Source organism: Myotis lucifugus, unplaced genomic scaffold (genome assembly GCF_000147115.1).
Source record: "Myotis lucifugus unplaced genomic scaffold, Myoluc2.0 scaffold_34, whole genome shotgun sequence".
In the NCBI taxonomy this organism is placed as follows: domain Eukaryota; kingdom Metazoa; phylum Chordata; class Mammalia; order Chiroptera; family Vespertilionidae; genus Myotis; species Myotis lucifugus.
This window is the reverse complement of record NW_005871082.1, coordinates 6429786-6450948: the sequence shown is the minus strand read 5'-3', so window position 1 is coordinate 6450948 and position 21163 is coordinate 6429786. Positions and strand designations below refer to the sequence as shown.

General features: G+C 35.6%; 1 non-coding gene across 1 annotated transcript; it reads right to left on the bottom strand.

Annotated features, from left to right (window-relative positions):
• Positions 1 to 1003: 1003 nt before the first annotated feature.
• On the bottom strand, positions 1004 to 1110 carry LOC111825613. The gene has a single exon (XR_002828805.1). It is a non-coding gene; the product is annotated as a U6 spliceosomal RNA (small nuclear RNA).
• Positions 1111 to 21163: the final 20053 nt, after the last annotated feature.

Genomic DNA, 21163 nt, shown 5'->3' with positions numbered 1-21163 from the left:
GCATGTTGGGGCTGTGGAGCCATTTAATAGCAAAAAGCACATCATCCTAAGAAGCACAGTCAACAGGCATAACATTTTCGGAGATGGATGGATGCTCTTGTTGTGTGTGTCTTCACACAGCAACTTACGTGTTGAACCATTCCTCGGAGGAGACCTCATCTATCTGCCCCTCCTCCCCCAGGAAAGGCTTTGGAACTTACCTGCTAAGACACGTCCAGTGTGTTTGATGGGCATTGTGCCACTTGCCGATGGAGAGATAAAGTAGCCTGGAAGTCAGGTGTGGAAATGTAAGGTAGTGTATTTAGGGAACATTTAACAGCAGGGCAGTTCAGAATGTCCAAATGCGCCTCCATTTCTCAACCTGTAACAAAAAGCATTTTATTTCCTTTCAAATGTCTAAAATAATAACTTTAAAAACACCTCAAACGACAGAGCCAAGAACTGGTTTTGATTTAGGTGCTAAAACAGGATGGAGTAGTCAGATAATGCTGTGTTGACAACCAGTTTCTTTGGTACTGGAATGAGAAAAATCTTATTTACCAGAATTGTGCAATTCTAGGGTTTCAAGTTTTTGTTAGTCAAGGAGGATTAGGCCCAAGAAATGAATAATGGGCTTGCATGGAAAACATGTAATATGAAAGAAGAGTATGTTTGATAAGTGGTATTGGCTCAGATGTACTTAAAGTCTTTAAAGTCACAAGACAGACGTGTGGAAAAGTAGTTATGCAGTCATATACCTGTTTACAGACCTCTCTTCCAAAACTCAACGTGTTCTCTCTCTCCCCGACCAATTCTCTCTCTCTCTCTCGGTATTTCTGTATGTGTATGCACTTTTATGTCTATTCAAATCTCTACCCTTTGTTCAATTTCACTATTATGTAAATAAATATAGATTACTTTTTTAAATATAGTTTTGGGTTTATTGTATTTCCTAAATCTAAGGAATTGTGGGTTTTACCAATTTTGAAAAATTATCACCCATTACCTAAATTTGCAATTTTTTTAAAATATGGAATGCTTCATGAATTTGCGTGTTATCCTTGCGCAGGGGCCATGCTAATCTTCTCTGTATCATTCCAATTTTAGTATATGTGCTGCCGAAGTGAGCACTAAATTTGCATTTTTTACATTCCCTCTATCTTCTCAATTACAACTCTAATTAGATATATATTACAGATTTTTGTCTCTTGCACTCTCATAATTTTTTTTGTCTTTGATACTTTCTGAAGCATAGAAAATCATTTTTTTCCCCAGCTGGGTTTCACAGTTAACTAATTTTCTTTTTAGATTTGTTGATCTAACTCAGCAAAACTAGTTTTTCTATCAGTTTTGTAATTTTGCAGCCTGGACTCATTTTTGGTGGGATTTAATGTGGGGATCATGATAGGCATAGGTTGCAGATTTTTTATTTAGGCAGAATTTGCTTTTGCTTCTTCCAGGGTGCCTTTCTGTTTATTTGTCATCTTGATATTATGAATATTCAAAAAGATGTTTTTTCTACCACTCAGATCATGGGTTAAGGTAGAAATACTATTTTTATTCATTGTCTCTTTTTTTTTTGCATATAGAAGACTGTTCTGTAGACTATTCTTTTACTGATGGTGTAGGCCTTCAAGGACCCTGGCTTTGTGTATGTGTTTGGTGGAGGACTAGAGAATATAGATCTAACACTATATTTTGTTTTGACCAAAGCCTTCTATATTCTGTCCTCTACATGAACCTTGAAACCAAAAATCCAGTTACTGAAATTGATAAATGCCATCAGAAAATATCCAAACTGAGCATTTAAAAATTTATTGAGATTTCATGTATAATTTTAAAAAGTATGTTTACTTGCTGTGAAATTAAAAATCTAAAATTGTGTTTATTAAAAAAAAGATGTTTTCTCTAGAATATTTGTGTGTGTGTGTAATGGAATTTATTCTGGAATATTATTTCTCAGGATAATTAGTTGGAAATTTTACCAGAAATAGAAGTCTTTCTAGTATTTTGGAGGAAAAACAAATAGAAATGTTCAAATAAGATAAAAAGAAGATGATGCTTTATAAAAACTAGATTGAATAACATTATTAACCTGCCTTCAACAAAAATTGGCAAATGTTGGAGTGGGTTTTGAACCAAAAATATTATAATTATTGGATTACTTGTTTATATCAGAATTGTACTGAATAATTATTGACATTTTTCTGATAATCAAAATATTTATCTAAATTAATTAATTTTCAATTTTCATATGTGTCTCTTGAGGAACTACCTTTGAAAGTCTTAGTGTTTACAATAGGTACCTATCCTAATTTTCATTGTTACGTTGTATAAAACACCCCATTTTAAGTTTGGGAAAACATGACCACTACCACCTCCATCCCTGCCCCAAATTAAGAAGATTTTGGTGGAAACAAAGACAAATAGGAAGTTTTTTAAAGTTCTTTATATATTTCTTCTAAAGTCGTTTATAGATTATTCTGCTCCAAATCTAGAAGTATGTGATATTCTCTATATGTTCCTTTTTTTTCCTATTTACTTATCTCTTTTGATACTCGCTGTGGATCAGAAACAATTAAAAAACATGAAAGAAACAATGGGAAATTTTCACTCATGGGAGCAAATGAATTTTGAAGTCATGATGGAATATTTTATACAACAAATGGGAGCATTTTTTAGATGGGTAGGCATGTGCTGGTGCTTTACCAATTACCCTACGAAACTGAAGTTACAAGAGGGTTTTCTTTCTCATGAGATGATATTATATTCTGATTTTTAGTCAAATTGACATAGTTTTAAAAATTACTTTGGAGAGCCACCTCACCACTGTGGATGTTGCTTGAGTGTTCTTATAACTATCATGTTCAACAAGTGTTAAAAATTACTTTGGAGAGCCACCTCACCACTGTGGATGTTGCTTGAGTGTTCTTATAACTATCATGTTCAACAAGTGAATTTCCAGGTATGTGTTTGCTCTTTAGTAGCCCATAGCCTCTTCCTTCCTACTCTATTTCATAGCATTATTTACTGCTGAAGAGTTCAGATTCTGGAACAAGCCTGTTTGGACTAAACTCCTGCCTCCTCCTCCTCCTTAGCAAGTTACTTAAATTTTCTGTGCTTCAGTATATTTTTAAATGGGATAAAAATATTCTTTAGCACAGAGGGTTGGTGTGAGGAGTTAATAGATCCCAGTGTCTGGAATGCAGTAAAAGTTAAACAAATGGTAACTGTTATTAACACCACCGTGTTCCATTTTATTTTTTTGGGTGTCTGGCCCATTTGGCATTTGAAATTGGGGTCCCTATCTTTAGGACTATAAAATTTTAAAAGACATGAAACATGGGGAAGAGGAGATGGTTAAATTACAGCAATGGCAATAAAAGCTATAAATAACATATTATGAGCACACCAAAGAGAGCCTTTCACTTCCTGCTTGAGAAATCATGTCATGTTTGATACAAGTGGCAAGAGAACCCATTTTAAAGTGTGTAGGAGAATATTCTAGGTCCAGGAAAGATTTAAAATAAGAAGAAATGGCCTAATAATAGAATTCTTTATTTTTTTTCCTTCTAGATCAGTGGTTCTCAACCTTGGCTGCACACTAGAATCACCTTGGGAATCTTTTTAAAATCCTGATTTCTGGACTTCATCCTCCGGAAATTCTGTTTCTTTGTTATGGGGTGGGGCCACAACATTAGTAACAAAGAAACAGAATTTCCAGAGGATGAGGCCCAGAAATCAGGATTTTAAAAGATTCCCAGGTGATTCTAGTGTGCAGCCAAGGTTGAGAACCACTGTTCTAGATGCTGGTGATATAAACAGTCAAGTTGCTAAAACTATTAAAAAGGCCCAACTTCTCATTATTGATGAATGCACCATGGGATCCAGTCATGCTATAAATGCCATAGACAGATTACTAAGAGAAATTATGAATTTGAATATTGTATTTGGTGGGAAAGTTCTCCTTCTGGAGGGGATTTTTGACGTCTCAGTATTGTACTGCATGCTATGCGATCGGCCATAGTACAAACAAGTTTAAAGTACTGTAATGTTTGGGGATGTTTCAGAAAGTTGTCTCTTACAACAAATATAAGATCAGTGGCTTCTGCTTATAGTGAATGGTTAGTAAAACTTGGAGATGGCAAACTAAATAGCAGTTTTCATTTAGGAATGGCTATTATTAAAATCCTCTGTGAAATGATTTGTAATGGATCTATTATTGAAGCTACCTTTGGAAATATATCTATAGATAGTATTAAAAATATATCTAAACATGCAATTCTTTGTCCAAAAAATGAGCACATTCAAAAAATTAAATGAAGAAATTTTGGATATACTCAATGGGTTTTTCACACATATTTGAGTGATGATTCCATTGATTCAACAGATGATGCTGAAAAGGAAAATTTTCTTATTGAATTTCTTAACAGTGTTACTCCTTCGGGAATGCTGTGTCATAAATTAAAAATGAAAGTGAGTGCAATAATCATGCTATTGAGAAATCTTAATAGTAAATTGGGTCTTTTTAATGGTACCAGATTTATTATCAAAAAATTACGACCTAACATTATTGAAGTTGAAGTACTAATAGGATCTGCAGAGGGAGAGGTTGTTCTGATTCCAAGAATTGATTTGTCCCCATCTGACACTGGCCTCCCATTTAAATTAATTTGAAGACAGTTTCCTGTGATGCCAGCATTTGCAATGACTATTAATAAATCACAAGGACAAACTCTAGATAGAGTAGGCATATTCCTACCTGAACCTGTTTTCGCACATGGTCAGTTATATGTTGCTTTCTCTCGAGTTCGAAGAGCATGTGACGTTAAAGTTAAAGTTCTAAGTACTTCATCACAAGGGAAATTAGTCAAGCACTCTGAAAGTGTTTTCACTCTTAATGTGGTGTACAGGGAGATATTAGATTAAGTTTAATCACTTTATCAGTCATTGTTTGCATCACTGTTGTTTTCATATCATGTTTTTGTTGTTTTTTATATCATGCCTCTGTTGTTGTTATATCCTTTTGTAACTATTTATTAATAAATTTATATATTATTTTCATATACATTTTACTAATTTCCTTTCATCTCTCACACTTCTATTATAGAGAAAGGGCAAATAGAAATATTAAAACATTTCCTCTAATTAATTCCCTTTTAATGTGCACAAATTTCATGCACTGGGCCACTAGTTGTTTCACAAGTTCCCTCTGATTCAAACTAATGAAAGTCCAGAATACCTTCAGAAGGCTGACTAAACTTTCCTTGCCATCATCTTACTCCTATATATCTAAATACAATATTTATTTTAATTTTCTCTTGGAGTAAAAGAAATAAATATGTTTAAAAATAAAAGTTAACAAATATTTTCATTATTTAAAATTATCCATTGCAAATAACATACTTGAAGGCAGTTTAAAGAAACACACAAAACAAATGAAATGTCCTTTTACAATTCAGGTACAATATATAATAAACATTTAAAACATTTGGAAAAATGGTTGGCTTTGGGTAAGCTTTTATCCCCTGGTATCTAGTAAAGCAGAACTCTGTCTTAATTCTTTTCCTCACATATTATTTTATGTACTGAGAGGAGATCTCTGTTAACTTAAATGAATTTGACAAATGGACTTAGCAGATGAACAGATATATTTCAAATATAACAGATGGGTCTCCATTTTCTTAGGTGAGATGATCTATATCCATTTTATCAAGTTACAATGATGCTGGGATATGAGGTTTAAATGTTACACAAAGAATTAGAAAATATTGATGGTATCATGCCATAGATTAAATGGACCTTTACATTTTATTAAAGTTAAAATATACATTTGGGGTATTTAAAATGTTTCTTTTATTGGTAAGAATCATATTTAATGTAAAAAGATAAGCATGCTTCCAATGTATTTGATATCTTAAAAATACCTCATAATTATCAGCAGATAATATTTGTTTCTGTAACCTTCTTTAAAGATGTGTGACCTCAGAAGTGGTTAGGATTAAAATATTTAGAAACATAAAATTAAGGAGCATGACTCATTAGAAAATGCAGGTCAAAATGGTTATATGACTCAAACAGACAGCAACATCAAAGCTAGTTCTGTAAACTGGCTTCCACGAATTCTTTAGAGTTTTGGCCCCTTCCTTATAGCTACAGGATTAGTACTAGTTAAAATGACTAAATAGTTTAGGAGTTAATGATACCTATGAAACTTTGCCTATGATACTTATAATGCTAAAACTAGTTCCCCTACCCTCATCCTCCAACACTTTTTGTTGAACCATGAAATTAATAGACTGCCTGACTGTTAAACCTTGATGAGCTTGTTTTCCACTTTTTTTTTCTTATTTTGAGGTTTCATTTTATCTTTAAATAATAATAATGTTACTACCTAAAATATAATATTAATTTAAGCACTTAAATCCAAATTTCAAAGGTAAGCCAAGTACTAGTAAATAGGCAAAACTTAAGGATTTGCCACAGTCTCATTTTTTGCCATTTATGTTCAACTTACAATTAAGATACTTAAAGTATTTGGAGATTATAGCTAGGATAGTTTTCGCCAACACTACAAAAATATTTAAAATTCATTAAAAATTTGCCTATCCCTGCTTGTAAAATTGTGCTAGCTATATCAAAACATAAATTTGGAGGATTTGTTGGCTGACCTTTGCATGAGTTAAGGTATTATTAGACACTACAACAAACAAACAAGAAATCTTAGTAGCTTCACAAAACACTGGTTTACTATTTATTACCATATAAAAAACAGCTCTAGAACTTTGTGACTTAGGACAACTACCATCGAATTGTTGAATCTTCTTTGAGTCAAAAATTCCATCAGGATGCAAATGGTAAGGCTCATCTCTGATCTACATGGCTAGAGCTAGAGGAACTGGGATGGTCACATTTTATGGCCTTGTATTTGTTTACTAATTTTTGGCACCTTATTATTCTCCTATAGCTTCTCTTTCTACATGGTCTCTCGTCATTCAGAGATCTAGGGCTACTTCCTTACCTGGTGCCTGACTTTCATGAGAGTAAAAGCAGTGCTGCTGGTCCTCATAAGTTTTAGTTCCAGCAGAGCATGATTTCTACGCTTTCTAATGACTAATGAGAGTCACAGAGCCAGATGAGATTCACATGGAGAACCAGATTTCACCTCTTGATGGTGGAACTGACAAAGTCACCTTACAAAAAGAAATGTTCAGACAGAAATAAGGAAAGATCTCCATTCAATAATCTATGCTCCTATCTCTCTCTCTCTCTCTCCCTCTCTCTCTCTCTCTCTCTCTCTCTCTCTCTCTCTCTCTCTCTCTCTCTTTCTCTCTCTCTCATACACACACACACACACACAAACCTTAGAAAAAATAAGACCACAATAAACTCATGTAAGCAGCAGAAGAAAATGATAAATACTAAATGCACTCCTGAGTATTTATTTCAGAGAAATGAATAGTTATGCTCATACAAGAATCTATTAAGAATAGCCCAAGACTGAAACTACCCAAATGCCCTTCAACAGGTGAATGGTTAAACTGTGGTATATCAATACTATGGCATACTTCTCAGCAATCAAAAGGAAAGGTCTATTGATATACATAAAAATTTGTGTTCATCTCCAGGAAATTATGCTGAGTGAAAAACACCACTGCCAAAAGGTTGCATACTATATGAGTCCATTTATAAATGACTTCAGAAAGGAACAGAGAGGGAGAGAGAGAAAAATCAATGATGAGAGAAATCATTGATTGGCTGCCTCCTGCACACCCCACACTGGGGATCAAGCCTGCAAGCCGGGCATGCTCCCTGACCAAGAATGAAACTGTGACCTCCTGGTTTATAGGTCAATGCTCAACCATTGAGCCATACCAACTAAGCTATAAAAATACTATTAAAAATAACACAATTTAGAAAGGGAGAACAGATTAATGGTTGCTATTGGTTGGGAACAAATTTGGGAGAGTACAGGGGGTATGTTATAACCAGGCAACATAAGGAATTCCTGAGATGATGGCACTGTTTTATATTTTGACTGTAGTGGAGGTCACATGAATCTGCACCTGTGATAAACTGCATACACATAAATACCCACACAAACACATACACATAAACACTAAGAGTTGAAAGAAAACTTGAAATCTAAAAAATATTGGTAGATTATATTATCAGTATCCCACCTGTGATATTACATGATAGTCTTGTAAAATGTTACCATTGGGAGAAATAGTAAAATGTGTAAGGAATATCCTTGCAAGGTCTCTTACAACTGATGTGTACCTACACATGGGAGATGAAAGGGATCACTGTGGCCACCTTTGGAAACAATCTACACCCTGAAGTCTCTTTCTCATTCATGCCAAGTCCAAAATTGTCATAGACATTCATAATTAGCAGAGAGTCTTCTCCAATTGTGACTTAGGCATCTTCCCTCTTGAGACTCCATGGGACATTTCCATGAGTCAGGCCTAGAGATGTCCACCTTTTCTTGTCATATTTCTATTGTTTTGAGTAATTTGAATTCTATATCCTATATAATAAAAGGCTAATAGACCAAATGGCAGAATGACCGGTCTCTATGAGGCACACTGACCACCAGGGGACAGAAGCTCAAGGCAGAAGCTGCCCTCTGGTGGTCAGTGCACTCCCACAGGGGGAGTGCCGCTCAGCCAGAAGCCAAGCTCATGGCTGGCAAGTGCAGTGGCGGTGGCAGGAGCCTCTCCCACCTCCTCAGCAGCGCTAAGGATGTCCGACTCCGGGGAGCTGACCTAAGCCGTTAGTCGGACATCCCCCAAGGGCTCCCGGACTGCAAGAGGGTGCAGGCTGGGCTGAGGGACCCCCCGAGTGCATGAATTTTGTGCCCCAGGCCTCTAGTTTAAGATAATAATGATGCATGGATGGATAATAATTTTAACACTCAAATCCCAATTCCAAAAGTGTGCCAAGATTTGTCAGAACGGGAAGCTCAAATATCTGACACAAAATGATTTCTAACCATCTGTGCTTAATTTAGGATTAAGACATTCGATTTTAAAAAGTGGAGTTTTCACTAATCTATTGAATGGGAACTGTGTCCTATTAAAGAGAATACCATTATTTGCCAGTATTTAACTGCAAGAAAGACAGGACACTGCAATCTTACTGTGCCAAAGAAGTTGCAGATTCCAAACGTTGTAGTGAACAACAGTCTCCGACACAACCGTTTTGGACATAGATCATGGAGAGGTTTGGATCTAGGGTCATTTTGTATCTTCTGCCTTTTAAAGAAATTTTGTAATAAAAGAGTAGTACTTATGATTGGACAGTAGCCTGGTTTTTCCTGGAAATATATCTAATTTGACAGGCACAATGTGTACCTCAGCAACTCTGAACGCCCATGCAAGTATTCCAACTTATTGCTACTATGTTCTATAGCTACATACTACATAAGGAAGCCCTCTATAAAACACATATTTTAATCCTAGAGAAAATAATTATTAAATTTTAATGTTACAACTTTTAAAAAAGCTGTTAACTTTCTAATAAGAAAAACAAACTTCATTTGCTCAAATAGGAGGCACTGTTAACTGGACTTTTTACATACTCATAAATGTTAGCTCTTGACATTTGCCTGAATCTAATACAAGAGAAATATTTTATTTATAAGACCCATAGTCAAATTTGTATTCTCATTTTGGGCCATAGTAATCTAATATCTGTATTTTTGGTATTTGAATATAATTACATGAGTGAGTGCTTTAATAATCTTTTTTTCACTATAAGCAAATATGGATGTGTACATAATTTGAAACTGCAATAAGTCCCAACCAAAATGTTATTAGGTGAAAACTGTGATAATTATATAAAGTTTTAATAAATATTATTTACATAGAATGTCTTAGCACCTCTGAAAGTTGCACTTGTTACAAATCAAGGAGCCAGAAAATATTTCAAGAGTCCAGGTACCAGTAAAGACTCTCAAATATATAAACCAACAGTTGGAAAAAAATTAATATATATTTAGTTTAAATGTTTGACAACTAGCATTAAATCATATGACTCAGATTGAAAGAGAAAATTCCACCTAAGAAAACAAATTGGTAGCACTGAAATGTAGCTTTCATTCCAAGGACAATTCCCTTCCTAATTTATAATGCCACAATGAAATATACACAAAGCAAACTAGGTAGACACCTATGTGAAAAACAAAACGTCCAACACTCTCTTAATGCCCATATTTTCAATATGTACTTCACAGAATTCAATTTCAGTTCTATCCGGTAAATGAATTTCTCCTTCCAAAGCTATCCCATTTCACATATGTCTCCAGATTTTATTATCGGGACTCTCCCAAGAGATAAGCTAAATGGTCACATATTTAATATAACTTGAGATCTGATAGTGAAAGACACTTTTTTCAAAATAAATCCTCCATCTGCCTTCCAGAGGCTGTGAAATTGCATTATTTCAGGTGTATCCTTTACTTACAGTCTTCATGTTTCAAAAATCATAGTCCAAATGCAATTAACACTAAAGGAGATTTGTGATAATAACATTACTATATCTCTTTAGGTTGATGTCTACAACGTGCAGAATTAGGAAAAGCCAAAATCTTTGAAACACCTTGAAAAGATAATACGTAGGCATAGAAATGCATAAAGCAAAACTGTTAGATATATTGAAAGAATATTAACTTTATTTAAGACTTTGATATAGCTTCCTTAGTCCTTAGAGATAAAATAGGTGAGTATAATTAGAGAATTTGTATATCATATTAGAATATTTAATTGAATACATGTATACAATTTTCTACCCAAGAAATAGAGCATTGTAGCACTGTTTCAGTCAGCTACTGATGATTAAGCATCAGTCAAAAATCTCAGTGCCATATAAAAATAAAGTTATTGGTTATGTGTCTTCAAACCATGTGGACCATTGTGCTAATTTCATCTGTACTTATTTCAGCATCTTTAGGTTGGTTTGGGATCAGCACATTTAGAATGAACTTGATTGAGGTTAGAATCTTGAGTTAGGTCTGTCTGGCATGTATCTCATCATCTTTGAATACACAGAATAGCCAGCATGTTTTCTCATGCCGATGGTAGTAGACAAGTGGCATTCAAAAACACAACACTTGTTAATGCTTAATGTTGAAAGTGACTCGCCCTGATTTCTACCTGCATTCCGTGGACCAAATCAGACAAGGCTAAGCCCATATTCAAGAGGAAAGGTATGCATACTCAAAATAGTTTGAATCAAAGCCAGTCAAGTGATTGAATCCAACATCAATGCAGTGGAGAAGTAAATGCTAATGGGAATGTGGGTTAAGAGATAGGAGTGAATATTTTTGAGCATTAGTGCACACAAGCACCATTTTTAAGCATCCATGGAGTATTCACAAGAAAATAATTAACTTTGTAACAAAGTCAATCTTAATAAATATCTCAAAAGTGAAACTTTGCAGGTCATATTTTCTGACCACAAAATGCTATGACTGGATATGATTCATAAAAATGTATACCAAAAAGTTAACATCTACAGGAACTCTATAACTCTTTGCCTGTGGTAAGAGAGGGAAAGAGACAATTTCAGAGGATCATTATGCTTCCAGCAAATTTTTGGTTAGCCAAAGCATTTGATTTGTTAAGATTGAAAAAAACCAAAAACCTCTTCACTTAACTATGTAGGAAACCTTAACTGATCTGCCTAAAAATGCAATGGGTTGTTGGGGTAACTGTCACAGAAGAGGCTCTGCAATGTTGGTCCAAAAGTTGTAGGACTATGATAATTTGATATTGCTTCACAACAAACTAAAATGAACACAATGGCTCTTCCGTGAAGTTAATTTTGTTCAATTTCAAGGACTGATGTTTATAAGATTCTTCCTATATTTAATTGCTAAAATACCCCCTTCATTTTTATATATATATATTTTTTCTTTATTGATTAAGGTATTACATATGTGTCCTTAACCCCCCACCCCCCGACTCATGCCCTCACCCCCCACCCCAGTTGTCTGTGTCCATTGGTTAGGCTTATATGCATGCATACAAGTCCTTTGGTTGATCTCTCCCCCTTACCCCTACTCTCCCCTACCTTCCCTCTGAGGTTTGATGGTCTAGAAGCATCGATCATACCCCCTCCATTTTAATGAAATGTTTGTGAGCCTAATGGCAGTAATTTTTGAAACATCAAATATTATAAATTTTTTCTTGTTCCTGAAATCCCAAAGTCTGTGAGTGTTCATACAGAAATTTTAGCACTTTGGTTTTGAGCTCTCAGGAAAGAAAATGTGACCATTTAGCTTATCTCTTGGGAGAGTCCTTTGGTTGGGTTTGCTTGGTTTTGGATCTTTGGCAATGAAAGCAATGAGAGAACACCATGCTGGAAGAGACAGGCAGAAGCTCAGAAGATAAGTTACAGTCTCCTAGCAACTAGGTGTGGTCAGAGACAGTGCTAGCACTAGAATGTGGTGGAACTGATGTTTGACATGGCCAGAACTGGCCCTTTAAGTTCTCTCAGGCAAGAACACCTATAGCTCTCTTTTTTTCTACCTCACTTGGCCTGATCTGCACAATTTTCTTCACACTTTTATTTCTTGGTTGTAAATGGGGCAGAGACACGTGAGCCAGCCACTGAATATCTATATTCCAGAGAACACTGAGATGAAGATATTGGCTCTTGTACTGACTAAGGAACGATCTTGTTGCAAGAAAAAAATGGTATAAAATTTTAGTGTAAGGTGATGGAGACTTACTAATGATATATCTAATGTCTCAGAACTATAGCCATGGCCGGAGGAATGACAAGACATGGTGACAATTTCTCTCTCTCTGGTCTTTGCTCTGAATTGCAGATTAACTTGAAAGTATTCTTAAAGAAAAGAATCATATGTAATTAAAAAATATATGATGTTAGTTATTTTTTGCCTAATAATCAATAAAAAGACATTGATTTCTCTATACCAGTTAGTTAAGGCTAGTACTAAAAATAATTTTTAAAACTATATTTAATTAATTGCTACAGGTGATATGTCTACATAACTGAGAATTCTAAGTGGAAATGACAGCCTAGTGTTTCTTGGTTCCAGCAGAAGGTTTTAGACTCAATAAAATGTCTATTTCCCCAAAACTCTGCTGAACAAATGCTTAAGTCCCCACAGTAACTCCCCTCTGTTACAGGTTTTGAGTATAAAGATTACTATTAACTTCCATAGTAGTATGGATTTTATATTATGCTAGATTTTTGTTTCTCTCTCTTTCTTTCCCCCTCTCTCTTTTTCTTTCTTTTGCTTCTCGACATGGCAGGTCATCCCCCCTTTTTATAACCCATCAAAGCTAGCTCAAAGGAAGCATTTGTGAAAAAAAATCACACCTGCTAAAATACTGAATATCATTTACCAAAGAATATCTGCTTTTCCTCTTGTACACTTTCCGGTATGTGATTGGATGGCGATAATGTTTCAGACACTTGGTGGAATTGTTATAGCCACTGTTCTCTCAACTAATTTGCCAACTTCATGTCCATTATTTTCAGGTTGAAAGATTTTCCTTTCATTTTCATCAGATTCTAAACTCTCTCATCACTTGCACATCAAGAGAATATAGTTTTGAATGCAGTACATAAGCTGTTTAGAGGAAATTTCTGAAAGATTTTATATCCCAGGGTTCAGATGTAAAAGATTCACTCATTTCTTGTCTTGCAGATGATCACTTAATGGTGCTGAAAAGAACAGCCTGAATAACTGAGCACTTTCCAATAATGTCTTTGTGACTCCAAAGAATAACCCTATGGCATGGCCACGACTGAAATACATGGCTACATGTGACATTTTTCTAGCCACATCAGAGACTTATAGTAACAATAACAGCTATCATTTATGGAGGGTCTGCTATTTCTAAGTCATCTTTGACAATCTCTAAACAGTATCTCTTTTCACATGGTATGAACTGCAATTCCTGGTTTATGGATGAAGATATGAATGAACAAGTAATTTCCTCAAGGTCATAGAGGCAGTAAAGTGTTGGGCCAGGATTAAAGCTCAATTTCTGCCTTTTTTCCCCCCTGTACGATCGTGGAGAATACCCAACAAACTCATGCAATGATAAGATGGCCAAAGTGCACAATTGAAACAGGGCTGTTTATTTGACTGTACATAGACTTCTTTCATAGAACTGTGTGCAAAGTATATTTTTCTTTTAAAAAGCATCAATTACCATATATTGTGGGTTTAAGTCAAAGTGGCATATAAAGTGACTTGCATTTTTCTGTATAAACATTTAGGGTTGAATTTAATGTATAGGTTTACACATTCAGCTGCTCTTCAAAGCAGTGGCAGCCCCGGGGCAGAGATCAGCAGGCTCCAGCCCTCTCAGTATGTTCCTCCTTAGCTGTCAGCAGGAGCCCAAAAGCTGGGTGTAGGACTGGGCTGAAGGCTTAACTGTATTTAAGTTATATTGTTAATACCAAACAATGTTAGACTTGGGAAGATATTGAAGATGATATTGACTTTCCTTATTTTGGAGAAAACATTCAAGACTATAGACAGATAATGCTCTATGCTCAAGACCAATCCTAAGTTAGTAGGAAAGCCTGGGTCACTGAATAATTTCTAGTGGCATGCTCTTTCCATTCTCCATTGAAATATATGCTATCAGGATACTGGAAAAAAAACACTTATTATTTTTATGGAAATTGCTTCATTTTGCCACCTGCTTATCATGACGGGTAAGAATCATCGGAGCTAGGAAAGACAGATATTACAACTATTTGCACAATGAACAGCTTGATCTGAGGATGTGTTTTATTTATTTTTTATCACAATTCTTGGCATGTTTAAAATAAATGAATCATGTACATCTTTGCTGATGGCATTTTAGTGTACAATTCTTGGGAAATCTTGAGATAACATCACTCAGAAACATGTGCAGGAGTTGGATGCTTACAGGATGTTCCTCTTTGTGATGTGGCAACGATGAAGGTGATTTAATGCAGGGATTGTTGGCAGGTTGAAGCCTGAGACGGTTGGTGTCAACTTCAGTTGTGAGGTCTGAATGGGTTCAATTTGCTGAACTGACCAAATGAACCAAAAAATAACTTCATATTGTTTGCTCATTTCCAGATAATTAGAATTGTGTTAACCTTGATATCTTACTTCTTTCTTTTTTTTACCCCAAAGACAGACAGACAGAGACATACACAAATTCACCTGTAGCTTGTGAGGCTTATTTATAAAATATGTCAGGTCAAGCCATTCTAAAAGTATCTTCTGGGGTGATGAAATATATTTTGCATATTATTTTCTGTGCTTTTCTCCACATCCAAACCTCTCTTCTAGCAAATCCTATATCCCTAACAAAGACGAAAGTTTATTTTACTTTGGTTTTTATTCAGGAATAAAACAGCTACCATAATGAATTTCTTTTACACCATCTCTTTGTGTTCACAACTTACAAAAAGCCTAAAAAACTCGCAACAAGGAAAGACAGAGAGGAGTCATGGCTACATTTTAAATGCGTTTTAGTAGAAGTCACTGGCATTGCTGATCATTTTTCTCTTCTGCTGAGACTCACGGGAAAATACTGAATGGACAACATGCAGCCAGCAGCAGCCGCTCATAAAACTGTTAGTCAGTGTCAGCAAATGAAACTGACAAAGGCATCTGGATGAAAGATTGAGTAATTATTTTTCTGTGTTAATGGCCCTTTATTTGTGGTTTTAATGCCTATGTTTGTTAACAGTAATTGCCTCTCCTTTACTGTTTATTTTTAATGAGTCCCTTAAAAATGGAGCACTAACTACTGTAGGATTTATTCTCATTTTGTTTACCATAGAAAGTGCAGTGGACAAAACAGAACTCCATATCCTTAAAGGGAAAGCGAACACTGAGCATCAGAGAAAGAAAGAAAAAACAAACTAATAACTTCAGAAGTATGTGCATGGGACTTTTAAATGGAAAAGCAGCCAGTACTCTGCACTGTTTGAGAGCTGGGTCTATTGATGGAGATGCAGCCCCAGATAACTATATTTTTTTCTGTATCATAATTATAGTCTTGGTTTTAAGGTGTACAAAGGTGGAAGAGTACAAAATAGATTGTTTTTAGTGCAAAATGAATCACATTTTCCCAAAGAGTGCAATATTCAAGATCTTTCCCCTTCACTACATTATATTAAACTCCCTGTGGTAAGAATTATTCCTAACACAGTCATTGTTGTATCATCAACACTTAGTAAGTACTTTGTAGGTAATTAAGTATTCAATATTTATTTATTTAATAAATAACTAGCCCTAGCCGGTTTGGCTCAGTGGGTAGAGTGTTGGCCTATGGACCAAAGGGTCCTGGGTTTTATTTTGGTCAAGGGAACATACCTTGGTTACAAGCTCCTTCCCAGCCATGGCCCTGGTTGGGGCTCGTGTAAGAGGCGACCAATCGATGTGTTTCTCTCATATTGATATTTCTTTCTCTCTTTCCCTTTCCCACTCTCCCTAAAAAATCAATGGGAAAATATCCTTGGGTGAGGATTAAACATAAAAAAAATAAAAAATGAATAACTAGCTACCATTAGCTTCTAGACTGGGTAAGTAGAATGATTGCAGTCCCTAATCAGTGAAGCATATTTGACATAACCTGTCTAAAATTCAAGCAAATAATTTATACTGTGTATATTTATAACTTAGAAAATGATTGTTTATCTGTATACTGATGTATTCATTTCTTAGGGCTGTTTTAATAAATTACCACAAACTGGTTGGCTTAAACAATAGAAATTTATTCTCTCCAAGGTCTGGAGGCCAGAAATCTGAAGTCAAAGTATCATTAGGGCCATGTTCTCTCTGAAGGCTTCGGGGAAGAGTTTTTTCCGGCCTCCTCCTGGCTACTGGGGTTTGCTGGCAACGTTGGCATTCCTAGGCTGGAAGCTGCATCACTCCGATGCCTGGCTCTGTTTTCACAGGGCCATCTTCCCTCTGTGTGTGCCCCTGTGTCTCTGCTTTCTCATAAGGACACTCCTCATTGGATTAGGACCTGCCTTAACCAAGCATGACATTATCTTAACTACTAGTATATTTGCAAAGAATTTATTTCAATAAAAGACTGTCTCTTTTTCTTTCCAACCTTTTTAAGGTACAATTGACAAATGGAAATTTAATATATTCAAAGTGTACAACATGATGACTTGGTCTATGTACACACTGTGAAAGAATTCCTATAGTTGAGTTAACCCATCCATCATTTTATATATATATATTTTTATTTTAGTTGACAAAAGCATTTAAGTTTAACTTTCTTAGCAAGTTTCAATTGTACAAGGAGTATTATTAACTATAACCACCACATTATACATTAGGTCCTCAGACCTTATTAATTTTATAACTGAAAGTTTGTACCCTTTTAACAAGCTCTCTGAATTCCCCCCAATCATCAGCCTCTGATAAGCAAGATTCTACTCTGTTTCTATGAATTTGACTTTAAAAAAAATATTCTACATATAAGTGATACCATGAAGTATTTGTCTATCTCTGATTGGTTGCTTCTCTTCACATAATGTCTTCCAGGTTCTCCCATTCTACTGCAAATGACAAGATTTCCTTCTTTTTACCTGGTTGAATAGTCCTTATCTTGATTATTTTGAATAACCCTGAGGTGAAGATGTATCTCTTCAAGGTTGTTATTTCACTTCCTTTAATACAATAATTGACAAATAATTATCAAGGAATAAACTCTGTACTTTGCATAATCACATCTGTAAACCTACTTTTCCCCACATTACATATATACTCAGAAGTGGAATTTCTGAATAATATGTAGCCTTATTTTTAACTTTTCTGAGAAACTGTCATACTGTTTTCCACAGTGGTTGCACAACTTTACATTCCCCCCAACAGTGCACACGGGTACCCTTTTCTCTACATCCTCACCAGCATTTGTTATCATTTGTCTTTTTGATAGTAGGCATCTAACAATCTTAAGGTGATATCTCATTGTGGTTTTTATTTGTATTTTCCTGATGATTAGTGATGTTGAGTATATTTTCATGTACTTGTATGTCTTCCTTGAGTATGTCTAGTCAGGTAATTTGTCTATTTTTATTTGGGTTATTTCTACTTTTGCTATGAAGTTATATAATTTTCTATATTTTAAACACTAGCCCCTTATCAGATATACTAGAGGCCTGGTGCATGAATTCATGCACCAGTGGGGTCCCTCAGCCTGGCCTGCGGGATCGGGCCTAAACCGGCTCTCCGGCTTCCCCTGAGGGGTCCCAGATTGCAAAAGGGCGCAGGCCAGGCCGAAGAACCCCACCAGTGCACGATTGGGGCTGGGGAGGGACACAGGAGGTTGGCTGGCTGGGGAAGAACTGCGGGGGGGCTCCAAGGCATATCTGGCCCATCTCCTTCACTCCCAATTGGCCAGACCCCAGCAGCAAGCTAACCTTCTGGTCAGACCTTCTTCCCCTGGTGGTCAGTACATGTCATAGCAACTGGTCCACTGTCTGCCCCCTGGTGGTCAGTGCACATCATAGCAAACAGTTGAGCAGCCTTAGCATATTGTTAGCATATTACGCTCTAATTGGTTGAACGGCCGACTGGTCAACCGGACACTTAGCATACTAGGCTTTTATTATATAGGATGGTTTGCAACTATTTTCTCCCATTCCGTAGTTTGCCTTTTTAGTTTGCTGGTAGTTTCATTGGTTGTGCAGAGGCTTTTAGTTTCATGTAGTCCCACCTTTTTATTTGCTTTTGTTTCCTTTGCTTCTGGTATAAAACAACAAAAAATTATCACCAAGACTAATGTCAAAGAGCTGTTTTCTTCTAGCAATTTTACATTTTTGTTCAAGTTTTCAATCCATTTTGAGCTGATCTTTGTATATGATGTAAGATCAGAGTACAGTTTCTTTTTTTTTGCATATGGATATCTAGTTTTCCCAATATTGGAAAGATATTGAAAATATTATTCTTTCCCTATTGTATACTTTTGTGCCTTTGTACAAGATTATTGACTCATGCCTATTTTTATGCCAGTACCATACTGTTTCAAATGCTATATCTTTGTCATAATTTGAAATAAAAAAGTTCAATGCCTCAAGCTTTGGTTTTCATTGTCAAGATTGTGTTGGCTATTTGGGGTGCAACAGAATATGTTGAGTAGTTGTTCATAGACTTTTCCTTTGGATAATGCATTGTTCTAATAGAAACATACCAAAAAGACATGTTATATAAAGTAAAAACAACAATAAAACTAAGAAAAACAGAGAATATTTGGTGTGGTGTTTTATGTTGGGGAGGCAATGCATTGATCACTGATTTACTGTATTCCAAAGGGCATGGTTTGAAAAGAAGAACCCAGGGGAAGGATGGACTGCATCTCCTTCGGAGCGTGCACTGTGTGGCTAAGAGCAGGTACGTTTACCTAATAGACAGGAGACCAGGGAGTAGCTTTAAATTTCTCAGAAAGTAAAGCAACAACAGCAGTAATGATAACACTAGCCATTTTCTGAGGGATTGCTTGTGTGCTGTTCTAAACACATTCCATCCATCAGATCCCTTAATCCTCACAACCCTCTAAAGGACATACTATTTATTTCTCCATCTTTTCTGAAGGTCATACTGAGGTACAGGGGAGTGAAGTTAGTTGATAAAGTTCTGCTTCGTGAGTGATGGAAAAACACATTGAAATTAAGCACTCTGACAGTGTGGCTCGTGAATTTTATTCTATGTGAGTCTTAGTTGCATTAGAAAAGTAGCAATATTTTTGAATTTTCTGGATTGTGGGACACCCAGGCACTCCCTGTATTAGTGAGTGGTGTAACTTTGAGGATGGGATGACGCACAGCCACAAGCAAGTGACCTAGATAGTTAAGTAAGCTTACATTTCTTCTGTCAACTTAATTTATCAGATATTTATTTTGTGCCTATTATTCACTAGGCACTAAGAAAGGTGAATTATTCACTAGGCACTAAGAGCTTTCTAAGCCTTGTCTTTCAAGGTGGCCACAATGTTTAGAAGACCACCATGCCTCTCAGTCCCACCCCCTGACTGAAAACCAAAGGACATTCACCATACAGGGTCTCACTGAAAGCTAAACAGCAAAGAAAGTCATAGAAGTGATGCAAATAACATAAAATCATGAAGGTTATAGACATGACTTAGAATTTAAACTAAATATAAAAAACTGAATTAAAAATATGAATTAAAGATTTGATTGAATATTCTACTTTTGCAAGCTGGGTTGAAATAGATTATATTTTTCTGTAGAAATTATGTTCCTTTCTCAACACACCTGTCTTCATAAAATATTGATTGAAAAAATCCAAGATCAAATCAATGGGCAGTATTCAAATAGTTAACGTGTTTGACTCAGAATATATCAAGAATCAAAACTATGTTTTTGCAAATGACTCATGGAGAAGAATAGTGTGACTTAATAAATGTGTCTCCTTATTTAAGTTAAAGTATTTGAGCCAAAATTAGCAGCACATCTTGTCCTTTCCCCACATTTTAGAATGAAATAAACCAGAGTAGAGATAAGGTTCCTTTCTCTGATTTAATTGCTTTTGGGGAGATGCACCCCTGTAAAGCCACCTGACTGGAAGGGACAAGAGTGAAGAGATAGGAGTGAAAGTGCAAAAAAAGTTGGGAAGTCACACTGATTCAGTGAACAACTTGCAGGCCTAAGGATACTTTGAAATGCATTTTTAACCTTGCCACTTCCCTGTAGAAATAAACTAAGCAACTAAAAATGAATATCCACCCATTAGATTCTTCATGCAAATAACTTCATTAACACTATCTTTGTTGCCAGCCATAACTTTGTCTTAGAAAACTATGCTTAGATCATGAAGATATTGTTCTCTGAAACTAATGGAGGGAAGGAAAATTGGTGCTATTTTAATTTGTTTTGCTTTCTTCACATCTAATAGATGGGGTTTTGTGTGTGTGTGTGTGTGTACACACACGCATGTGCACACGCACAAGTGTGAGTATGAATACTTACTTAATTAATAACTTGGAGAGAAAGTAGTGTTGGAAAAGGTTCTCTGCAATTTTAGTTATCCCAGAAGGAATTGTCTAATTACTTGAATAGGAAAAAAGAAAGGAAAAATGTTCAACTGAAAAATATTCATTGAGCATCTTCCATGAGCCAGACCCTATCCAATTAGCTAGATACACAAGGGTAAAAAAAGAACAGTCCTCAAGAA